A 5,678-nucleotide genomic window follows, 5' to 3' on the forward strand; every position below is an offset into this window, starting at 1 on the left:
AAGACTCTTCGCCACCGGGCCCCGTAACCTCAAAATTTCTCAAAAAGTGTGGATTACAGCCTTCAATATTGGAATTTTTTGACCTTTTTTTGCCCGGAAATAAAAATATCCGAGATGTTTACCATGGTACCTAATATCCTCCAGGAGTCCAATTGAGTGGGTGGAACCATCCAATATGCCTTTAAATAGTCAATTTACCCGTTCCAAACTTGCACCGATATCGTGACCTCTAGCCTACCAAGGACATTTAAGGCAACATATAAGGGTCCACTACTACAAAAAGTGCGTTTTCTGGACGCTTTTTAGGCCTTTTTTTGACGCTTAAAAGCGTCGCAAAATTATTTCTCGACGCTTCTAAAAAGCGTCGAAAATACGTGAGTCGAAAATTTTTTAGAGACACAAAAAAGCGTCGAGATTCTCGACGCTTTTTGTGTCCTGACTAATATACGAAGTGTCGAAAATTACGTATTTCGCGCATTATCCCAAAAGTGTGTAGTTTTTTTGTGACGCTTTTACATGTCCACAAACTCAAATTAGCGACGCTTTTTTTTTGTCTTGCGTTATTCGTGTCAACCTATTGTATGGCGGGAAACTCTTGAAATATGAAAATGTGCAAATATGTAGACATTAAAAAGCGTCTAGAATTGTTTTTTAAGCTTTTTTTTTCTTTTATTAAATTATTACCATCATCGTATATACATACACATTAATTTTATCATAAATTAAATTAATAACATAAAAATTCAAATAAACAAATATTCTATATAATAACTAGATTTAAAAAAATAAAAAGAAAACAATTATTAATCAAGTACAATAATAAGAGTACGTAGTTAATTACCAAATTTATAAAAAGAAAACATCAACACAATTAAAAAAAAAACGTCGCATATTATAGTAGTTTGTCCCTAAATGAATACATCACTAATATAAGACTAAAAACCAAAATTCATAGATGATGGCCTTATAGAAAATATAGTCACTTGTTTTGATGCTCAAGTATCCCGGCCTATTCTCTTGTTGCACCTACATTGCCTTTTCCAATCTTCAAAAAAAGAAAAAAAAAATTATAAATTAGTACAATACACAATATAGGCTCAAGCTTCATAATCGATTTGAGACAATACACGGACATTATACTTTAATCTAGGCAATTAATTATGTACAATGCACATATAAATCTGTAAAGTAGGCCTATAAATTTTTAAGCTTTCTTGCTGTCCATTAGAAAGCTTAAGAGAGTTTGTCTAATAATGGGAATAGGTTTATGATGAATTCAGAACTGAACCTTGCCAAGAGTGTACGTAGTATCATTATGCATTTATATCATTTCCAAACTAACTGATTATACAGCCATTGCAGCACACACACACACACACACACACACACACATGCAATACACCCTCACCCTCCACCCGTGACCTTGGTCTACAGCAGAAGGCAGAAACAGAAGCAGCGCACCAACAACAACATCAAGCCTTAGGAGCCGTTAGAAAGCAGGGGAGCAACAGGGGACAAGTTACTTTAGCTATTTGTTTGTAATAGATTAAAGTAGTAAAATGCCAAATATGGTACATGTAGTAATTAAGGCTTGTATTGCCAATTATATGCTTGTGATAGTAGTATAACTAGAGGAGCCTAGGAAGTAGAAGGGTATTCAGAAAATAGTTTGTAATAGATTAAAGTAGTAAAGCAATATTTATCACTTTTGCAAGCTTGAAGCTTTAATCAAATATACAACCTTCGACCCTATAATTGTGTTGATCACGCAAGTCTGTTGCAACACACACACACACACACACACAATCTTTACAGCAAGCAGCAGGGGAGCAGGACAGGAAACATTGATAGGCTTTGTTACACTAATAATGCTCTGATATATAATGGTTCAGCTGATGATAAGTATTTATGCCTTTTCCTATGAATCAATGATAGGCTTTGTTCTCTTATATCTTATTTGCTGGACAAGTGTTTTTTTTTTCTTTCCCCTCTCATATACAATTAATGCTTAAACCTGAAGTTGACTGATGAGACACAAATCACTCAATTATATTTTCACTTAATAAAGCAGATATTCACTGAAGATTGGCTTTATTGAGTTCTAGAAAATGTGCCCTCAGTCTTCTACTTTCAGTATGATGATCAAATATCTATTCCTTTTTGACAGACTATTCTATACAGGAAGTTAGGACAAGAAACATTGGTTCTTCAAATAGAAATTAACATGGTGCAGTAGAACTTTATATCACTAGTTGAAACACATTATCAATTCCAATAACATAAAGACTAACAGTCTAATAGTGAACCAATGTCTTTATGAAGCACTGATACATGGCACCCACATGTCCGTTAACTAACCCATATTACGAAGGTCCTAAACGAAAGAAAAAGTTTCACATAAATTCAGATACATTGTTCTATAAGCATATAGAATGCATAAAATACTTGATACAAACACGGGACAACACATGTTATTCCTACAATGGAGCTCTTTCCCAGAGAACTAAGTATAATTGCATGACTGATTACAAAGAGGCAGGCAGATAGGTAAAAAAAATGTGCAAAATGGTTGTATAGGTATGGGAAGAGATCATACAGTCAAGAAACCACTAAATCCATACTACAAAATTGGAACAGAATTCACACCCAGTTCCAAGTCATTAAGATAAGGACCATCAACATCCATGATGGATTTGACATCAGGAAACCTAGAGAAAGCCCATGTGTGGTTAAGGCGAATACTATAGTCATATAACTTAGGACCTGTGAAATATTTCAAAATGATTATATCATTTCAAAATTGTCAGATCACTTTGATGTCCATATATCTCAATAACTCTTCAATATTCTATAGTTGATAATTATAGCAACTTCCTAATAAGTCTATTTTAATCTTTCATTATTGATTCAACAGATTTCATTATACAAAAATTGAATCATTAATCAACTAACACTCCCATTATGAAACACCCTTCCCCCTTTAAATCACTGAATAATTAGCCATAGCAACAAATTTCTATCAAAAAGACAAAATCTGATGACACGCACACACACAACAATTAGAATCGGTCTATGTGTGTTGCCATGTAAAGAAGCAACTAGGTCATGTAAATATTAGCTATGATGAGTCTACATAACCGTCAATCTCTCATGGTAAAACATATAAAATGGAGTTAAATACACCAAGCAAATCAGGAAGTAGATATGATGATCTGATGGATACAAGCACACAACTGCTCTTTTCATCAGGTCACTGACAGAGGTACTTGACTGAGGTACCTCACTTTGGATCATATCATAAAAGGAGGGGTTTAATTGGAAGGAAAGTTGAAGCTTAATGTACTGAAATAATCATAATTTTTTTTTTGGAAGTATTGAAATGAGTAAAATCATAATTGATCCATGAAGATCTCAAGGCATACATTATATTTTTAAGGAAAAAATATAACCCAAAGTGCATTATTTCTATTCTGTTATTTGTAGTATGAGATTGAGATATAGAGTATTTTAAGATTCTTAATATGACTAGACACTAATTTAACTAAGGATGAATTATGTTTGTCTTCTCTCTATGACAAGAATAATACTACGTAATTAAAATGAACAAATGCAAAATGTTAAGAGAGGGAAGCTAGGGGAATAACAAAGGGAAAGTTGCAGTTTCATACTTGAAAGGGCTAGACACTCATATCCAAGTCTGAGCAACATGAGTATATAGTACAGAGCAAAGGCACCCACTATATTCAATGATCCCTATACTTATCTATCCAATAATTTAAGACTATATGTATAACTCATACAAACACTTTGTATTAGGCCCTTTATTACAGAGACGGAATTGACATGATTGAAAAATAAAACTCTAAAACAATCTAGAAGATATAATTATTAAAAAAAAATGATTCATGTATGAAAGGTAAGGTTGTATCTGAGTACCATCAGCAAAGAGAGGGATGACAACAAATACAATTGGAGTGAGTAGAGAAATTATATTCATATGTTTTACAGAGTACATGCATCCTATTAATATATACTCCAACTATGTATACTAGTTACGAAAATCAAATAATAAACACCCAAAGAAATTGATGCAACCTGAAATGAGAGATATGGAGATCCAATTATAAAAGGAAGTTAAATGCAAGAATATCTAGAATCCATACTCCATGCTCACAAGGTCAAAATCCTTATTGATTAATATCTTACCAACTTAAGAACTAAGAATGTGATCGACACAAATCCCAAGAGCAACAATCAAGGTACTAAATTCCTATGTCAACCTCTGATCATATTAAATAGATTAAGATAAATATTAACAATACCATTAAGTTTATTTCTACAAGACCACTAATATGAGTAAATGCTAAAGACCAATAACAAAAAGAGCATTAAAAGTTTAATACATGTTACGAGAAATGAAAAGAGACAAGCCTTACTTATCCTAAACTAGTATACAATAAAATTTCCACATCTAATCAGCCATACTCACTAGTAAGTAATACTTACATGCAATCACTAGATCAGTATATCTACTACATATACACTACAACTAATATCAACATTAGCATCTTCATATACAAAAGGACTCAAATATACAGATTATTGTATACAGAAAAGCACTCAAATTTCAATTGCAAGAAATGTTACCCCTAGTAGTAAACTCTAAATCATCTAATAACACAACAAATGAAGAGACAAGACGTTAAAATAAGAAAGATTCAATAGGCAATCTAGAGATAATTTACTAATCTAATCAACCAATTACTTTGGTCCTGCTATGATTTATTAATACTTGGCAAAGAAATAGAATCAATACATTTCAATTTGATCTAGTTATGGTCCTAATTCCAAAGAAATGGACTTACCCAGGCAAACGTTGTGGGTATTATCAAAAGAATTGTGAAGAGGCCTTTACCTGAAGACAAAATTTGAGCCCTTTTGTAAATTCTATAAAATAAATTACCAACAAATTAATTCTCAATTCACCAAAACAAACAAACTTAAACCAAAATGAATAGAATTTAGAAATTACCTTCTCAAATAACAGAAAAAAAATAGAGAAGTAAGTAGATGCAAGAAATTACTCAAAAGTTATGGCGATGAGTGACATTTGGGTCCGTATGTGAACAATTGATTGTTTATCTATTTTTTTTGTAGCTGATGTTGTCAAAGAGACTTCACAATCACAACTTTCATCATCCCTTCTTCCTCCATGATAAATTAAGAAAAAATCGAAATCAAAATCGAAAATAAGCATTAAAACAAAAACCCTTAAAATCAAATCTAAAGAGAAAGGAGAGAAAAACAGAAAACAATTAGATACATACCAATATGACGAAATAATAGAGCATCTTAAAGATTAATTTGTTATTGGGCTTGCAATCTGGAGAGCGATTAATTCATGAGAGAATTTTAGTGGAAGGTTAGGGTTTAGTTATTGGAGAGGAAAGAGGAACAATTTTGATATTTTTCCCCCAATTTTGTTTAAGTTCGCAAGCTAAAGAATGTCTGCTTAGCACGTGATTATTCTGGACGCTTTTTTAAGTCACCAACAAGTGATGACGCTAAAAAGCGTCGAGAAAACACGGATACCAAATTTTCTAGTGACGCCCTATTGAAAGCGTCGAAGGCATATCGTCCAAAATCAGCGGGTTTTGTAGTAGTGGTCATATATGGTT

The 5,678-nt window shown here is 32.6% G+C and overlaps 1 long non-coding RNA gene across 3 annotated transcripts; it reads right to left on the reverse strand.

Moving 5' to 3' along the window:
* Nucleotides 1-568: 568 nt before the first annotated feature.
* Nucleotides 569-5,464, reverse strand: LOC145599412 (uncharacterized). Of its 3 annotated transcripts, none has more exons than XR_014103746.1 (4): nt 5,328-5,464; nt 5,033-5,208; nt 4,866-4,915; nt 569-1,045 (listed from the first exon to the last, which is right to left on the reverse strand). It is a non-coding gene; the product is annotated as an uncharacterized LOC145599412 (long non-coding RNA). The 3 variants fall into 3 exon arrangements; XR_014103747.1 differs by having other exon boundaries at nt 570-1,045; nt 5,033-5,201; XR_014103745.1 differs by having other exon boundaries at nt 571-1,045; nt 5,033-5,204.
* Between the last annotated feature and the right edge of the window lie 214 nt (nt 5,465-5,678).

Source organism: Chenopodium album, chromosome 20 (assembly GCF_948465745.1).
Source record: "Chenopodium album chromosome 20, dcCheAlbu1.1, whole genome shotgun sequence".
Classification (NCBI taxonomy): domain Eukaryota; kingdom Viridiplantae; phylum Streptophyta; class Magnoliopsida; order Caryophyllales; family Amaranthaceae; genus Chenopodium; species Chenopodium album.